This window comes from Pristiophorus japonicus, chromosome 10 (genome assembly GCF_044704955.1).
Source record: "Pristiophorus japonicus isolate sPriJap1 chromosome 10, sPriJap1.hap1, whole genome shotgun sequence".
In the NCBI taxonomy this organism is placed as follows: Eukaryota; Metazoa; Chordata; class Chondrichthyes; family Pristiophoridae; genus Pristiophorus; species Pristiophorus japonicus.
This window is the reverse complement of record NC_091986.1, coordinates 144,254,299-144,274,199: the sequence shown is the minus strand read 5'-3', so window position 1 is coordinate 144,274,199 and position 19,901 is coordinate 144,254,299. Positions and strand designations below refer to the sequence as shown.

The 19,901-nt window shown below is 45.4% G+C and overlaps 1 long non-coding RNA gene across 2 annotated transcripts in view; it reads left to right on the top strand.

Annotated features, from left to right (window-relative positions):
* Window positions 1-19,901, top strand: part of LOC139274816 (uncharacterized) — a 237,128-nt gene that overhangs the window by 114,680 nt on the left and 102,547 nt on the right. The window lies entirely within an intron of this gene.

Here is a 19,901-nt window from a genome sequence, read left to right as displayed (position 1 = left end):
GGCCTTTTCATGTACAATCGATGCCCATTCGGCATCAGGTCGGCAGCTGCCATATTCCAGCGCAACATGGAGAGTCTGCTCAAGTCCATCCCGGGGATGGTTGTATTTCAAGACAACATACTTATCACGGGCAGGGACACTGACTCCCATCTCCGTAATTTGGAGGAAGTTCTAAAGCGGTTGGATCGGGTAGGCCTACGAGTCAAGAAATCCAAGTGCCTGTTTCTCGCAACCGAGGTTGAATTTTTGGGAAGAAGGATTGCCGCTGATGGAATCCGCCCAACAGAGTCCAAAACAGAAGCAATTCACCTGGCACCCAGGCCCTGGAATGTCTCATAACTGCGCGCCTTTCTCGGGCTACTCAATTACTTTGGGAACTTTATGCAGAACTTAAGCACGCTGCTGGAGCCTCTCCACGTGCTACTCAGGAAGGGGTGCGATTGGTTTTGGGGGGACGCCCAGGAACGCGTCTTCAATAAGGCACGCAACCTTCTGTGTTCCAACAATGTTTTGACTTTCTTTGACCGAGGTAAAAAGCTAGTTCTCACATGCGATGCGTCAGCGTATGGGATCGGGTGCGTTTTGCAACATGTCAATAGTGCGGGCAAATTGCAACCCATAGCTTATGCCTCCAGGTCACTTTCACGGGCGGAGCGCGGGTACGGAATGGTAGAGAAGGAGGCGCTCGCGTACGTGTATGGGGTCAAAAAGATGCACCGATACCTTTTCGGGGCCAAGTTCGCGTTAGAAACCGACCACAAGCCCCTCACGTCCCTCCTATCCGAGAGCAAGGCAATAAGCGCCAACGCCTCGGCGCGAATTCAACAGTGGGCACTCATGCTGGCGTCCTACGACTATACCATAAGGCACAGACCAGGCACAGACAACTGTGCCGACGCGCTCAACAGGCTACCCTTGGCGACCACGGAAGGGTCTGACGAACAGGACTGTGAGATAGTCATGGCAATCAATGCCTTTGACTCCACAGGTTCGCCCACGACAGCTCGCCAAATCAGAGCCTGGACGGCTAGCGACCCCACGTTATCCTTAGTAAAAAGATGTGTCCTAACCGGTGATTGGGCAGAGGCTCGCGATGCCTGCCCCGAGGAATTAAAACCCTTTCACAGGCGCATGCATGAGCTATCACTACAAGCAGACTGCCTGATGTGGGGCAGCCGAGTAGTCATGCCTCTGCGAGGCAGGGAGGCATTTGTCCAGGAGCTCCACCGCGAGCACCCAGGGATCATTCTCATGAAGGCCATAGCCAGATCCCACGTCTGGTGGCCTGGTATTGACGCGGACTTGGAGCTCTGCGTCCGAAGGTGCACCATTTGTGCCCAACTCAGCAATGCCCCCAAGGAGGCTCCACTGAGCCCCTGGCCCTGGCCTAGCAAACCGTGGTCATGGGTGCACGTAGACTATGCGGGCCCATTCATGGGCAAAATGTTCCTCGAAGTTGTAGATGCTTTTTCAAAGTGGATCGAATGCACCATTTTAAACTCGAGCACAACCTCCACCACTGTGGAGAGCCTCGCAACCATGTTTGCAACGCACGGAAACCCTGACATTAGTCAGTGACAATGGTCCGTGCTTCACCAGCGCAGAATTCCAAGACTTTATAATTGACCACGGCATAAATCACGTCAAGACAGCACCGTTCAAGCCGGTCTCTAACGGCCAGGCGGAGAGAGCAATGCAAATCATTAAACAAGGTATGCTTAAAATCCAAGGTCCCACACTACAGGGTCGCCTGTCGCGACTGCTGTTTGGCATACAGATCTTGTCCGCACTCACTGACTGGGATCCCCCGCACGCAACTGTTGATGAAAAGGACTTTAAAAACAAGGCTCTCATTAATCCTCCCAGACATGCACGAAATCGTTGAGGCAAAGCGCCGTAAGCTGACTGAGTACCATGACAGAAATTCGAGGGGGAGATGGAATGAGATAGGGGACAAAGTGTTTGTACTAAACTATGGCAGGGGTCCCAAATGGCTTGCAGGGACAGTAACGGGCAAGGAAGGAAACAGGCTACTGGTAGTACAAATGGATGATGGCAAAACCTACCAGAGACATGTGGACCAAGTCAAAAGCAGATTTACCAACAGCACTGCAGAACCAGAGGCAGACTACAATGTGGAACTCGCATCACACCTGGTGGAAAGACAGAGGGAACAACCTGAGGAAAGGGCAAGCCCAACAGACAGCCCAGGTGAGTCAACAACAATCACACCAATCGAAACAGACAGCCCAGGCGAGATACCAGCAACCACACCCAAAGAAAAACAGACACCAAGGCAAACAACAGAACCACAACTCAGATGCTCCACGCGAGAGCGTAGACCACCTGAGAGACTGAACTTATAAAGACAATAAGACCTTGGGGGAGGGTGATGTCATGTATCTTACATTATTATATATAACTGTATCCCAACATGCTATACATGACTGTAATAAGATATGACCTGTAACCACCAGCATACCTTACCACTGGGGGTGCACTTGCAAGAGACAGGTATATAAGCACAGGTCTCAGGCAAGTGCAGCATTCCAGAGCTGTAAAATAAAGGTGCAGGTCCAGAGTGACCTTGACTTCACTATATGCCTCGTGTGAATCTGTATTGAGGGGACAGGACTTTACACTGAGGCAAGCATGTCCAGGTGTAGCTCTGGTCCTCAAATGTGAACGCAAATTTGTACTGGTCTTCCCTTTTAACAGGGAAGCTCCAGAATCCATTGGCGATGTCGAGGGTCGAGAATTACTTGGAACCAGCAGGAATTTGAGATATTATTGTTTGACCTTCTCTTACTACCGGTGAGCAGGGTGGTGTTGCAGAATTAAACTTTCTGTTATCAATAATAAATTGGCAGCTCCTATCAGGCTTTTTAACTGGCCATGTGAGTGACTTGGTCATGAAAGTGCCTGTCCTAAAAACACCCCGCTCAACTAGGGATTTTGCGGTGTCTCGGATGTAAGGGTGACTCTTCCTTGGGATGGAGAATTGTTTAGTGAATGAATGGAAATATCCTCTCTTCATGTACCTTGTCGAGCCCACTCATTATCTTATATGTTTTGATAAGATCACATTCTTCTGAACTCCAATGAGTGTAGGCCCAATCTATCTCCATAAGTCAACCCCCTCATCTCTAAATCAACCTAGTGAACCTTCTCTGAACAGCCTCCAAAGCATGTATATCCTTCCTGAAACAGGGAGACCAAAACTGTACACAATACTCTAGGTATGGCCTCACCAATACCTGTACAGTTGTAGCAAGACTTCTCTGCTGTTATACTTTATCCCCCTTGCAATAAAGGTCAACATTCCATTTGCCTTCCTGATTACTTGCTGTACCTGCATATTAACTTATTTTGTTTCATGCACAAGGATCCGCAGGTCCCTCTGTACTGCAGCACTTTGCAATTTTTCTCTATTTAAATTATAATTTGCTTTTCTATTTTTTCTGCCAAAGTGGATAACCTCACATTTTACCACTTGATACTCCATCTGCCAAATTTTTGCCCACTCACTTAGCCTGTCTATATCCCTTTGGAGATGTTTTATGTCCTCCTCACAATTTGCTTTCCCACCCATCTTTGTATCATCAGCAAACTTGGCTACATTACACTCAGCCCCTTCATCCAAGTCATTAATATAGATTGTTAATAATTTGAGGCTCCAACACCGATCCCTGTGGCACCCCACTAGTTATCATTTGCCAACCGGAAAATGACCCATTGATCCCAACACTCTGTTTTCTGTTAGTTAGCCAATCCTCTATCCACGGTAATATATTGCCCCCAACCTCGTGAATTTTTATCTTGTGCAATAACCTTTTATGTGGCACCTTATCGAATGCCTTCTGGAAATCCAAATACACCACATCCACTGGTTCCCCCGATCCACCCTGCTCAAAGAACTCCAGCAAATTTGTCAAACACGATTTCCCTTTCATAAAACCATGCTGACTCTGCTTGATTGAATTATGTTTTTCCAAATGTCCTGCTACTGCTTCCTTAATAATGGACTCCAGCATTTTCCCAAGGACAAATATTAGGCTAACTGGTCTATAGTTTCCTACTTTCTGCCTGCCTCCTTTTTTAAATAGGGGTGTTACATTTGCAATTTTCCAATCCACTGGGACCTCACCAGAATCCAGGGAATTTTGGTAGATTACAACCAATGCATCCACTATCTCTGCAGCCACTTCTTTTAGGACCCTAGGATACAAGCTATCAGGTCCAGGGGACTTGTCCACCTTTAGTCCCATTATTTTACCAAGTACTACTTCTTTAGTGATAGTGATTGTATTAAGTTCCTCCCTCCCTATAGCCCCTTGATTATTCACTTTTGGAATGTTTTTAGTGTCTTCGATCCTGAAGACCGACACAAAATATTTGTTCAAAGTCTCTGCCATTTCCCTCTTCCCCATTATTAATTCCCCAGTCTCATCCTCGAGTGGACCAATATTTATTTTAGTCACTCTTTTCCTTTTTATGTACCTGTACAAACTCTTGCTATCTATTTCTATATTTTGCGCTAATCTGTTTTTATATTTTTTGCATAATCTATCTTCCCTCTCTTATTTTTTTAGTCATTCTTTGCTGGCTTTTATAAATTTTCCAATCCTCTGGCCTCCCACTAATCTTCACTACATTGTATGCCCTTGTTTTCAATTTGACACCATCCCTTATTTCCTTAGTTAGCCACGGATGCTTATCCCTTCTCTTACAGTCTTTCCTTCTCATTGGAATATATTTTTGTTGAGAGTTATGAAATATCTCCTTAAATGTCTGCCATTGCTCATCAAGTGTCCAACACTTTAATCTATTTTCCCAGTCCACTTTAGCCAACTCTGCCTTCACACCTTTGTAGTCTCCTTTATTTAAGCTTAGGATACTGGTTTGAGATCCAACTTCCTCACTCTCCAACTGAATTTGAAATTCAGTCATGTTATGTGGCTAGACTCCATTTTTGTTGCATCGATACCGCTCACTTAACGTCCATTTTAACGCTGAGATGAGGTATAATGCCCAGGTATCATCCATTTAGGCACAAAATAGAAACTAACGCTCATGTATCGCTCATTTATCGCCCAGCGTAACTTTCGGCATGTACTTAACACCGAGAAATAATAGTGCCCGCCCACTTTTTTTGGCGTAAAGATCAGAATGGGCAAAACTAATGCCCAAAATATTGCCGAGCATTACTTTTGGCATGTAATTAACGCAGAGAAATAATGATACCACCCGCCCACTTTTTTTTGTCGTAAAAATCAGAATTGCCAAAACTAACACTCAAAATATCGCCGAGCGTTACTTTCGGCTCCTCGCCCACAAATCGCAGAAAATATTTATCGCCGAAAAAAACACTGTGAAAAAGTTGTTCTCAGCTGAACAATTCACAGTGGTATGGACACCATTTTGTAAATCGCAGGTCACTTCATTTAAAAGGCTGTTTCAACTTCTGAGGAGTTTTGATGTACTGTGGAGTTCTTTTAAAGGTGATTTGAACATGTGAACAAACATCTTATCATACTGTGGACGATTGGAATTTAGTTTAGGTGTCTTTATGGGAAAAATTATTGTTCGTGAACAATAGGTATAATACTGATAGTTATTGGAATGGTGCCTGTCATTTCTCAGCCTGTCTTGATGACCACGCACATGCTGCAGACTAGAGATGGCAGAAGTTATATTCAACAGCAGTATGTGCCCAATCTAAGACATGCCAGACTGCTGAGGAGGACGAGACCTTACACCCCACGCACTTACAGGGAGAAGCGGTCTTACCTAAACTTGTCCGATAACACGTGCCTTCAGCGACTGCGTTTCCACAAAGAGGTTATCAGTGAGATATGCCAGCTCATCGGGGGAGATATGCAGCCTGCCAGCACCATCACGACCACACTGTCCATCGAGATCAAGGTCACCGCGGCACTTTCGTTCTACGCATTGGGCTCCTTTCAGGCCTTAGCTGGTGACATTTGCACTATATCTTAGCATGCCACACATTGCTGCATTCAACAGGTCACTGAAGCCCTTTACGCACGCAGGATAGACTTTATCAGTTTCCCTATGACTAGGTAGGCACAGATTGAGAGGGCTTTAGGATTCTATCGAATTGCTAACTTCCCAAGGTGCAGGGAGCAATAGACTGTACGCACATCGCCATGTGGGCACCTTTTCAGGATGCAGAGGTTTTTATAAAACTGAAAGGGATTCCACTTCCTGAATGTGCAACTCGTTGTTGACCACCAGCAAATTATAATGGCAGTAAATGCAAAATTTCCAGGCAGCATCCATGATGCTCACATCCTGTGAGAGAGCGCTGTAGCTGACATGTTTACCAGTCAGCCACAAGGTCAATGCTAGATGCTTGGTGACAAAGGATATGGCCTCGACACCTGGCTGATGACCCCGCTGCGTAACATCCAGACAGAAGCCGAGAAGAGATACAACGAGAGCCACAGAGCCACACGCAGTATCATCGAGAAAACCATTGGCGTGCTTAAGCAGCACTTTAGATGCCTGGACCATTCAGCAGGCAAGCTACAATACCACCCTGAGCAGGCAGCTCAATTTGTGGTGGTGTGCTCCATGCTACAAAACTTGGTTATCAGGAGGGGACAAGAATTGCCAGAAGGGACTGCCGGTCCACCTCAGGAGAGAAAGGAAGAGGAGGATGAGGAGGTGGAAGCTGACGTCGGGCCAGACAATCAGGCTGACGCTGAAACCATGCCCCACCCACCTCTACACCACAGGAAAGGGCCCGTGGTGGCTACCAAGTCAGCATGGATTTATGAAAGGGAAATCATGCTTGACAAATCTTCTAGAATTTTTTGAGGATGTAACTAGTAGAGTGGACAAGGGAGAATCAGTGGATGTGGTGTATTTGGACTTTCAAAAGGCTTTTGACAAGATCCCACACAAGAGATTAGTGTGCAGAATTAAAGCACATGGTATTGGGGGTAATGTACTGACGTGGATAGAGAACTGGTTGGCAGACAGGAAGCAAAGAGTAGGAATAAACGGGTCCTTTTCAGAATGGCAGGCAGTGACTAGTGTGGTACCGCAAGGTTCAGTGCTGGGCCCACAGCTATTTACAATATACATTAATGATTTAGATGAAGGAATTGAATGTAATATCTCCAAGTTTGCAGATGACACTAAGCTGGGTGGCAGTGTGAGCTGTGAGGAGGATGCTAAGAGGCTGCAGGGTGACTTGGACAGGTTCGGTGAGTGGGCAAATGCATGGCAGATGCAGTATAATGTGGATAAATGTGAGGTTATCCACTTTGTTGGCAAAAACAGGAAGGCAGAATATTATCTAAATGGTGATAGATTAGGATAAGGGGATGTGCAACGAGACCTGGGTGTCATGGTACATCAGTCATTGAAAGTTGGCATGCTGGTACAGCAGCCGGTGAAGAAGGCAAATGGCATGTTGGCCTTCATATCGAGAGGATTTGAGTATAGGAGCAGGGAGGTCTTACTGCAGTTGTCCAGGGCCTTGGTGAGACCACACCTTGAATATTGTGTTCAGTTTTGGTCTCCTACTCTGAGGAAGGACGTTCTTGCTATTGAGGGTGTGCAGCGAAGATTCACCAGACTGATTCCCGGGATGGCAGGACTGACATATGAAGAAAGACTGGATCGACTAGGCTTATATTCACTGGAATTTAGAAGAATGAGAGGGGATCTCATAGAAACATATAAAATTCTGATGGGGTTGGACAGGTTAGATGCAGGAAGAATGTTCCCGATGTTGGGGAAGTCCAGAACCAGAGGTCACAGTCGAAGGATAAGGGGTAAACCATTTAGGACCGAGATGAGGAGAAACTTCTTCACTCAGAGAATTGTGAACCTGTGGAATTCTCTACCACAGAAAGTTGTTGAGGCCAGTTCATTAGATATATTCAAAAGGGTGTTAGATTTAGCCCTTACTGCTAATGGATTGAAGGGGTATGGAGAGAAAGCAAGAATGGGGTATTGAAGTTGCATGATCAGCCATGATCATATTGAATGGTGGTGCAGGCTCGAAGGGCCGAATGGCCTACTCCTGCACCTATTTTCTGTGTTTCTATGTCCGCAGCTCATACCTCAATGGTGTGTATCACCTTGGTGACAGTTAAAGTTTAAGTTGATTCATGTTAAGTTTAACTATCCCCTTTCATGTTAAGGAATCACCAGTGTGTAATGGTGCAGCTATCTGAGACGATGCGCATCAAGGTTATGTTCAATAAAAAAACATTTAATTTGAACATTTGTATGATATCATAATTATAACTGTAAAAAACACCCCACCCCACAACAAATTTATAACATTTAGATCAATCAAATGGTCAACATTTCCAACAACACAGAACACAAATGTAAACCAGCAAGGTAGCTCCCTCCCCCCTTCCCCGAAATCTCCTAACAAAATAGCACCAACAACATAAAAATATGTCCAAGACAACAGCTGTGGCCATGCACCTCACTTTCCTTTCCTCCCCCCGGCTTCTCCTCCCACCCTACCCCTTCCCCTTCCCCTCCTGACTCCAAGCCACCTGGCCAAGGAGTTCCTCAGGTGCTGCTTCATTGGTGGGGATGATGGCAGAAGGGATACGGGAGAGATATGGCTGGTTGGAGGGATACAGGAGAGGACGGTTCCGAGGTGGGAACGTGCTCCGAGCCAGAAGCAAGATCTTCCTCCTGGCTGTCATGTGTTGATGGCAATGGGAGTGCAGCACATTGGGGTGCAGTGCCGCGCTCTGAGACCACTGGGAGACCTGCCACCAGTGTTCCTGGCTGTCACCTCCAGGGCCTCCGCCATCCACGGCACGTACTCCGTTATGGTGGCAGACATGCTGGGATATTCCCCCCCATTGTCTGGAGGATCAACTGACCTATATCAACTCTCCTCCTGGACAAGTCTACCATGTCCCTGCTCAGATCTGCCGCTCATGGAGAAGACCTGCTGCATCGAACCAATCTCCGCTTGCTCGGTGCCATCCTGGAGACACCTCGGGTGCCCTGTGGCAAGGTGCTTGGGCCTGGTACCTCCATGGTGGAGGTAGAAATGGCCACAGGAGCATTAGATGTGGACTGCATTATGGAGCTTGGCGATACAGGCTCCTCAAAGCCGTGGAGAAGGGAACCATCAGATTCACGGGCGAGAATCAGGGCTCCACAGCACCAGATGGAGGATCATCCGACGAGTCCAGCCGCACGCCCCCACCTTCTGGGCTTGATGATCTTGCATGGGGCTGCGTTGCTGGCTGAGCTGCAAAACATAAATGAGGTTATTAAAGGAGAAGCGGGTGCTAGGGTCACCGGTTGATTCCAGCGCTATACACAGCATATGCACGACAAAAGCACCACCGCTATCAAAATCATCACTGACATCACATTTCATGACCATCACCAAATTTGCATTGCAAGGATTCTCATGAGGCCATCATTAATTAAAGAACACTTTTATCATTCATCTATCATATATTATTCGTCGGATATAAGTGGGTGTGGCATCTATTGACTTTACATCACGCAATGGTGTATACTTTACTCACGTGGCATCACATCAGGTTCTGCAGGTGCATGGGTGGCCGACCGGGGGTGGCTCCTCGCTAGTGCCAGCAGCCACTGCTCAATGTCGGTGAGCTCGATGATGACTGGTGACCCGCCATCCATTCGCCTCTGCTCGGCCCTATTCCTCGAAAGCTTCTTCTGTAAAAGGTAACACCAGCACAACATGGCATGAGATCATTACGTGAGATCATTGCTAGGTACTGTCACAGAGACTGATACAACACATAACCGACAGATCTAATCATGATTATTATGAAAATTATCATTCTTTACCTAAAAACATACACCGTGAACGCAGGCTTTGAGTAAAACATTCCCGGTATAAGTGCAAGACATCACTTTTGATCTTAATCACTCATTGCATTTACGATTCAAATTATATAATATATAAGTAAATGTAAATAAATGTAATACTTACTCTGGCAGATCCGACAAGATCATTCCAGCGCTTGCGGCATTGGTTGCCCTCACGCACCTCGTTGGTCGCCGACGAGACCACCTCGGCTATATCAGCCCATATCCTCTGGTAGACCTCTGGGGTGGGTTTCCCACGCCCACCCTGGGTCAATTGATCCCAGCGTGACTCGACCTCCTGCAGGAGGGAGGCATTTGTCTCGTCCAAGAATCTCTTCGCTCTTTTTCGTCCTCCCAAATGTTCCTCTCCCACTTCACTGCTTTCGCCAACGTCAGTCTCCACAGCGTGCTGTGTCACCTCCTCCATCCCTTCCATTGTAAAAATAAATTTCCCCAAAAAACTCAGTGGGAACAACGTTATTTGTGCTCTGAATTCTTTTTGCTGTTGGAAAATCTCCCTTTTACCTCCCAAAACAGCCAAACAAGAACACTCCACACCCACACACGCTTTCAGTTCCTCTCTGCTCCCTCTCTCTCTTCTCTATGTAATGATGACCCCTGACCTCCTGATCGCAGGAAGCGACTGTTGCCATGCCATTGCTATGGACGCTGACACTTTACGGCAGTAGGTCAAAAAATGTTAATGCTAACGGCCATTTCAGATCGCTCGCGGTAACTCCCATTTTATAAAATGGAAAGTTGGAATTTTGAAAATGGGCGATAATCCGACGATTTCAAAACCCGTATTTACCACCAAGGTTGGAAATAATGTCCATTTTTGGCCAATCTGCACAAAAGTGGAAAGTCTAGCCCATGGGCTCTCATTCCTAGAGGATCCTTGTTTATTAATCCTGGCTCATTACTCAGTACCAGATCTAAGATAGCCTGCTCCCTGGTTGGTTTCGCAATGTACTGTTCAAGGAAACTATCCCGGATACACTCTATGAACTCTTCCTCAAGGCTACCCTGGCCAATTTGCTTTGTCCAATCAATACGAAGGTTAAAATTGCCCATGATTATTGCCGTTCCTTTTTTACAAGCCTCCATTATTTCTTGATTTATACTCTGTCCAACAGTGTAGCTACTGTTAGGGAGCCTATAGACTACACCCACCAATGACTTTTCCCCTTATTATTCCTATCTCCATCCAAACTGATTCAACATCTTGATCTTCTGAACCAATATCATTTCTCACTAATGCACTGATCTCATCCTTTATCAACTGTGCTACCCCACCTTTTCCTTTCTGTCTGTCCTTCTGAATAGTCAAATACCCCTGAATATTTAGTTCCCAGCCTTGGTCACCTTGCAACCATGTCCCTGTAATGGCTATCAGATCATACCCATTTGCATCTATTTGTCAACTCATCTATTTTGTTACGCATGCTGCATGCATTCTGATAAAGAGCTTTTAAATTTGTTTTTTTACCATTTTTTTCCTGCTTTGACCCCACTTTCTGATTCACTTTTATGTTTATACATTCTGTTCCTTCCTGCCATGCTCTGGTTTTCATTTGCCCCAGTGCTACCCTGCTCTATTGCCTTCTCCTTATTCTTTGACTTTTTAAATTTTCGCTCACCTGAACTCTACCTCCCCATTAACATTGACGATTGCGTGCACCGGTAAATGATTTTGCAACCCCCCCTTGGATTTGTCCTTCTTTAGAAGGTTAACTAACTGAGCCAATTGTTGTTCCATCCCAGAGGATGGTATTTATGCGTTGCATCATGGTCCGGTGCCCGTTTGGATCCGCTGCAGTCTTTTGCGAGGTGACCTTTCTTCTTACAAATAACGCACTGTCCCCTAAAGGGTTAGTGCCTAGATTGCTCCACCAGTTTCTTTGCGGTGGGTGGTGACATCACCTTGAACTAGTCTTTTATCATCTCCCAGGCTCTTTGAGCATTAGTCTCTATGGGCAATATTTTCGCCTTCATTTTCAGCGGTTTTCTCAGCAGTACAGCTGTTTTTTGATGAAAAACCGCACAGCGAAAGTTTCCTCTTTATTTTTTAAAGAGTTCCGCCCACCTTGTGAAAAGACCGTCGGGTAGCAAACCGACGACATGCACCGCCGAGAAAACTGCCAGGATCTAAGTTTTGTCTCAGCAGAGGACCCACACACACCGCCAACGAAACCGCCCAAGAAAAGCTGCTGGAACAGGGCGGTAGGTGAGTACCCTGAAAAGAAAGATAAGTTAAAAGTCAATTAAAATTATTTTTAAAATTCTAAAATGGCGATTACGTTAACAAGTGTCTTGAGAATGTTTTATAACTTTTTATTTTTTGTTTAAGTGAAAAAATATTTTTTGAGTTTTCTCCCCTCCCTAGGCCCAACCGAAGCCTCGGACTAAAATTTAAGTACTTACCGTCAATTCTGGTAAGAACAGCCTGTTTCACCTAGTTTCGCCTTTAAATGCTGAGAAACCGGCGAGAATATTGGTGCAAGATCCATTTTCTCTCCGGGCGATATGCTTTACCTTTATTGTGGAAATTTTCACCAGCGTTAGTTGCAGAACGTTAGCGGTTTCTCTGGGCGGCAATCGGGCGGTGAGAGGCTATAGGGAAAGTCTAGCCCTTTATCTGTACACTGATCAGCGGGCCTTACGGCTATGCCCAGGGTGGTTTTAACTAAAGATTGGAGTTGGGTGAGGAACATTGATTTAAATTGTTCCTGATTCTTTCTTACTGCAGCATTTGCAGGTGCTTGGTTCTGGGTATGTTCATAGATATCGTACAGGCGATTACTGAATACTCAAGGAGTCTGGTCTGATTGTTTGGTCTGACTAAGCATAGCCACTAAGTTTAAGTTTTGGATCCCTGAATGGTTTAGGAACTCGGTCATGACCATATCGGTCGCTGTTTTTTTTAATTTCAAAATATACTTTATTCGTATAAAAAATTTGTACAGTACATTCAAAAGCAGTTCAGTACGTTTAGCTGCGGTCAGCAATCCCATACACTACATTTGGGTGCTGACGGCAGTTCCGTTCGATACATTTCCTTGCTTTTCAGTTCAAGTACAATTTGGTACACTACGGGATACCTTGTAGTACATTCAACAAAATTACATTACATGTGTCACTATACAGTACACGGAATGGGTGACGGTACATTTACATTTTTTTTTCTTTTCAACGTGCATTACGAAACAGACCTTACATTGTAAATGGCACTACATAGGTGTTGACAGATCATGGTGCTCCATGTACACGAAAAAGAAGTTGCATGTACAGCCCGAGGGGAGTTTTGTACTGATTCCTGCCCCCGGGTTTACCGTGGCAGAAGGGCTTTAAACTGTGGCCCTTCCCCACCGTGCCTTTGCGGCGGCTGCACCAATTTTAAGTGCGTCCCTCAGCACGTAATCCTGGATCTTGGATTGCGCCAGTCTGCAACACGCAGACGTGGACATCTCCTTGCTCTGGAAGACCAGCGAGTTTTGGCAAGACCACATCGGTCGCTGTGCCAGGCTGGAGGATTGCAGATTATTCTTTAAAGAAGTAGAACGGGTCAAGAGCAGGACTCGTGTTAAGTCTCCCTCTTCTTACTCTGGGTGACCCCTCCTGAAATCAGCCCAGCTCATATTAACTCCCAGAGGGTTGTCCCCATCATTAAAGGGCCCCAACTCGTGATGTCCATACCAGATATGGGCTGTGAGTTGGTATGGTTACTCATGATGTGCCTATTTACATTACGCCATAAAGAGATGGTCACTACTGCTACAGTTGGTGTCTCTAAGATATCGCATCCTTAATGGCCCTCCTGGGGATTATACTGACTGCCTTCCTCTTCCCAATCTGTCTCCCCCTTGTCCCCTTCTGTTGCCTCTGTTATGGTTCCCCATGTTACTGCAGATAACAGAGCTTGCTGCTGTCCTAATTTACTCGTTAGCCACGCTATTTCTAGTTGGCACCGGGAGTGGTCTGCCTCCCTCTGTGGTCTCTTAATTGATTCCCTTAATGCCCCCCTAACATCTTCTACTTCCTGTCAGAGCTCCAGGTTTTCCAATTTATATTTCTTGAGCTCTAATCTGGTTTCATTTGCCTCAGCGACGGCTGCTCCAGCATTTAAATTTGAGAGGTTTTGTTGCTGTAGCAATGACGCTGCCTGCTTGGCTCCTCTTTCTAGTTGCCTGATACTGTGGCTTAATCGATTGATTTCTTGTCTCAAATGCTGGATGTTCAACTCCTTTAACTACCTAACAAGCTGGATGCCGCCTTCTTTCTGTTCTTTTATACTTTGAATCTCTTTTTCTTTTAGTCAAATCTCTTTTACTTGTAATTATTTTAAATCTTATATCACTCCCCTTAAATTTTGATCCTCTTTTGCATCCTGCCTCATTAGTTTCTCATCTCTCCGAGCACAGTGGTGTGCCCCGAATGCCAACAGATTGTTTGCCTGTTTGGGCCTTAGATTTCCCTCAACTACTCTCTCCTGGATAAATGCCATCAGCTCCCCAAAGGATGCATGTTGGCCCGTACAGATACATCGTGCCCGTAACTCTTGTAAGTCCCTTATGGACACCTTTTTGAGTATTTTCTCATGATTGGCTCCAGCTACGTCTTTTGTTGGCATTTTCTATGCCACCGATCCCTTCATCCTGTGTCTTTTGAATTTAACTACTGGTGGGTCCCGCTTAAACAGTTCCTACTACCGAGATGACTGCCTCTAAAGCGCAACTCTCCCGATCTGCTTAACGGTTTATACTTTTAAACTTCGCAACACAGGTTAGAATCACAACTCTCAAGATTTCCAATTGTTTAAAAGAATGATCTAAAGCCGTCTTTAGTTGCTGGATGAGCCCCCAGTTTTGTCAGATTCTCTCTCTCTGGCATCAAATTGACAGCAAGACCAATTCTTTTAAAACAATTTGGAATAAGTTTATTAAACACACATACATGCATGTAGCCTATCGGACAAAACAACAGTCTATTTGTATCCTATGGACTTTACTTAATTACAACAGGTAAGACAATGAGTTACAGATTTAAACAAATTTATACTTGCCTCAGGGTCAAACAAATCATGCAGTCTTCTTCCTTGCTTCTTGGTCTAGTCTGTAGAGGGGGGTTTCCAGCAATGCTGCGTGGCCAGCAAAAGAGAACTGTGATGTATGTAGCTCTCAAATCACTGACTCCACGCGATCTCATGTTGTATTAACAGCTGTGACCTGAGTCCTTTATTAGGTAACTCCAGAGTGCCTCTCGGGTGTGGAGGGCAACCTTTTATACTCTGTCTTGCAGGTACTTTCAGGTTTCCCACCACAGCGCCCTCGGTAGCGCACCATTGTACTTATACATTTAATGTACCAGGACAATACATAACATCTCATTCCCCCCACCCCCCCAGCTCCAAAAGCCATTGCCGGTAATTTGAGTGTAAGTCCATGACCATCCACTTCCCTCTTCCCCCCCATGTGGAGATTATCCGGTGCAAGCATGTGGTGCTTGCAGTCCTGACATGGGTAATTGAGTACACGAGCATAACCTCCAACAGAAAGCAGGTATACATGGACTGCACATTTGTATGGTACATATAATATGTGGTACAGATGTTATGACAAAAGGTTGTAGGTGCACTGAACAGTTAACATAAGAATTAGGAACAGGAGTAGGCCATCTAGACCCTCGAGCCTGCTCCGCCATTCAACAAGATCATGGCTGATCTGGCCGTGGACTCAGCTCCACTTACCCGCCCTCTCCCCGTAACCCTTAATTCCCTTATTGGTTAAAAATCTATCTATCTGTGACTTGAATACATTCAATGAGCTAGCCTCAACTGCTTCCTTGGGCAGAGAATTCCACAGATTCACAACCCTCTGGGAGAAGAAATTCCTTCTCAACTCGGTTTTAAATTTTGAGGCTGTGCCCCCTAGTTCTAGTCTCCCCGACTAGTGGAAACAACCTCACTGCCTCTATCTTGTCTATCCCTTTCATTATTTTAAATGTTTCTATAAGATCACCCCTCATCCTTCTGCACTCCAATGAGTAAAGACCTAGTCTACTCAATCTATCATCATAAGGTAACCCCCTCATCTCCGGAATCAGCCGAGTGAATCATCTCTGTACCCCCTCCAAAGCCAGTATATCCTTCCTTAAGTAAGGTGACCAAAACTGCACACAGTACTCCAGGTGCGGCCTCACCAATACCCGATACACTTGCAGCAGGACCTCCCTGCTTTTGTACTCCATCCCTCTCGCAATGAAGGCCAACATTCCATTCGCCTTCCTGATTACCTGCTGCACCTGCAAACTAACTTTTTGGGATTCATGCACAAGGACCCCCCGGTCCCTCTGCACCTCAGCATGTTATAATTTCTCCCCATTCAAATAATATTCCCTTTTACTGTTTTTCATCCCAAGATGGATGACCTCACACTTTCCGACATTGTATTCCATCTGCCAAACCTTAGCTCATTTGCTTAACCTATCCAAATCTCTTTGCAGCCTCTCTGTGTCCTCTAAACAACCCGCTTTCCCACTAATCTTTGTGTCATCTAAAATTTTGTTACACTACACTCTGCTCCCTCTTCCAGGTCATCTATGTATATTGTAAACAGTTGTGGTCCCAGCACCAATCCCTGTGGCACACCACTAACCACCGATTTCCAACCGGAAAAGGACCCATTTATCCCGACTCTCTGCTTTCTGTTCGCCAGCCAATTCTCTATCCATGCTAATACATTTCCTCTGACTCCGCGTACCTCTATCTTCTGCAGTAACCTTTTGTGTGGCACCTTATCGAATGCCTTTTGGAAATCTAAATACACCACATCCATCGGTACACCTCTATCCTTCTTGCTCGTTATATCCTCAAAGAATTCCAGTAAATTAGTTAAACATGATTTCCCCTTCATGAATCTAGGCTGCGTCTGCTTGATTGAACTATTCCTATCTAGATGTCCCGCTATTTCTTCCTTAATGATAGTTTCAAGCATTTTCCCCACTACAGATGTTAAACTAACCGGCCTATAGTTACCTGACTTTTGTCTGCTCTCTTTTTTAAACAGAGGCGTTACATTAGCTGCTTTCCAATCCGCTGGTACCTTCCCAGAGTCCAGAGAATTTTGGTCGATTATAACTAATGCATCTGCTATAACTTCCGCCATCTTTTTTAATACCCTGGGATGCATTTCATCAGGACCAGGGGACTTGTCTACCTTGAGTCCCATCTGCCTGTCCAGCACTACCCCCCTAGTGATAGTGATTGTCTCAAGGTCCTCCCTTCCCACATTCCTGTGACCAGCAATTTTTGGCATGGTTTATGTGTCTTCCATTGTGAAGACCGAAGCAAAATAATTCTTTGAGGTCTCAGCCATTTCCACATTTCCGATTATTAAATCCCCCTTCTCATCTTCTAAGGGACCAACATTTACTTTAGTCACTCTTTTCCGTTTTATATATCTGTAAAAGCTTTTACTATCTGTTTTTATGTTTTGTGCAAGTTTACCTTCGTAATCTATCTTTCCTTTCTTTATTGCTTTTTTAGTCATAGAAACATAGAAACATAGAAAATAGGTGCAGGAGTAGGCCATTCGGCCCTTCTAGCCTGCACCGCCATTCAATGAGTTCATGGCTGAACATTCAACTTCAGTACCCCATTCCTGCTTTCTCGCCATACCCTTTGATCCCCCTAGCAGTAAAGACCTCATCTAACTCCTTTTTGAATATATTTAGTGAATTGGCCTCAACAACTTTCTGTGGTAGAGAATTCCACAGGTTCACCACTCTCTGGGTGAAGAAGTTCCTCCGCATCTCGGTCCTAAATGGCTTACCCCTTATCCTTAGACTGTGACCCCTGGTTCTGGACTTCCCCAACATTGGGAACATTCTTCCTGCATCTAACCTGTCCAACCCCGTCAGAATTTTATATGCTTCTATGAGGTCCCCTCTCATTCTTCTGAACTCCAGTGAATACAAGCCCAGTTGATCCAGTCTTTCTTGATAGGTCAGTCCCGCCATCCCGGGAATCAGTCTGGTGAACCTTCGCTGCACTCCCTCAATAGCAAGATTGTCCTTCCTCAGGTTAGGAGACCAAAACTGTACACAATAGTCCAGGTGTGGCCTCACCAATGCCCTGTACAACTGTAGCAACACCTCCCTGCCCCTGTACTCAAATCCCCTTGCTATGAAGGCCAACATGCCATTTGCTTTCTTAACCGCCTGCTGCACCTGCATGCCAACCTTCAATGACTGATGTACCATGACACCCAGGTCTCTTTGCACCTCCCCTTTTCCTAATCTGTCACCATTCAGATAATAGTCTGTCTCTCTGTTTTTACCACCAAAGTGGATAACCTCACATTTATCCACATTATACTTCATCTGCCATGCATTTGCCCACTCACCTAACCTATCCAAGTCGCTCTGCAGCCTCACAGCATCCTCCTCGCAGCTCACACTGCCACCCAACTTAGTGTCATCCGCAAATTTGGAGATACTACATTTAATCCCCTCATCTAAATCATTAATGTACAGTGTAAACAGCTGGGGACCCAGCACAGAACCTTGCGGTACCCCACTAGTCACTGCCTGCCATTCTGAAAAGTACCCATTTACTCCTACTCTTTGCTTCCTGTCTGACAACCAGTTCTCAATCCATGTCAGTACACTACCCCCAATCCCATGTGCTCTAACTTTGCACATCAATCTCTTGTGTGGGACCTTGTCGAACGCCTTCTGAAAGTCCAAATATACCACATCAACTGGTTCTCCCTTATCCACTCTACTGGAAACATCCTCAAAAAATTCCAGAAGATTTGTCAAGCATGATTTCCCTTTCACAAATCCATGCTGACTTGGACCTATCATGTCACCTCTTTCCAAATGCACTGCTATGACATCCTTAATAATTGATTCCATCATTTTACCCACTACCGATGTCAGGCTGACCGGTCTATAATTCCCTGTTTTCTCTCTCCCTCCTTTTTTAAAAAGTGGGGTTACATTGGCTACCCTCCACTCCATAGGAACTGATCCAGAGTCAATGGAATGTTGGAAAATGACTGTCAACGCATCCACTATTTCCAAGGCCACCTCCTTAAGTACTCTGGGATGCAGTCCATCAGGCCCTGGGGATTTATCGGCCTTCAATCCCATCAATTTCCCCAACACAATTTCCCGGCTAATAAGGATTTCCCTCAGTTCCTCCTCCTTACTAGACCCCCCGACCCCTTTTATAACCGGAAGGTTGTTCGTGTCCTCCTTCGTGAATACCGAACCAAAGTACTTGTTCAATTGGTCCGCCATTTCTTTGTTCCCCGTTATGACTTCCCCTGATTCTGACTGCAGGGGACCTACATTTGTCTTTACTAACCTTTTTCTCTTTACATATCTATAGAAACTTTTGCAATCCGTCTTAATGTTCCCTGCAAGCTTCTTCTCATACTCCATTTTCCCTGCCCTAATCAAACCCTTTGTCCTCCTCTGCTGAGTTCTAAATTTCTCCCAGTCCCCAGGTTCGCTGCTATTTCTGGCCAATTTGTATGCCACTTCCTTGGCTTTAATACTATCCCTGATTTCCCTTGATAGCCACGGTTGAGCCACCTTCCCTTTTTTATTTCTATGCCAGACAGGAATGTACAATTGTTGTAGTTCATCCATGCGGTCTCTAAATGTCTGCCATTGCCCATCCACAGTCAACCCCTTAAGTATCATTCGCCAATCCATCTCAGCCAATTCACGCCTCATACCTTCAAAGTTAGCCTTCTTTAAGTTCTGGACCATGGTCTCTGAATTAACTGTTTCATTCTCCATCCTAATGCAGAATTCCACCATATTATGGTCACTCTTCCCCAAGGGGCCTCGCACAACGAGATTGCTAATTAATCCTTTCTCATTACATAACACCCAGTCTAAGATGGCCTCCCCCCTAGTTGGTTCCTCGACATATTGGTCTAAAAAACCATCCCTTATGCACTCCAGAAAATCCTCCTCCACCGTATTGCTTCCAGTTTGGTTAGCCCAATCTATGTGCATATTAA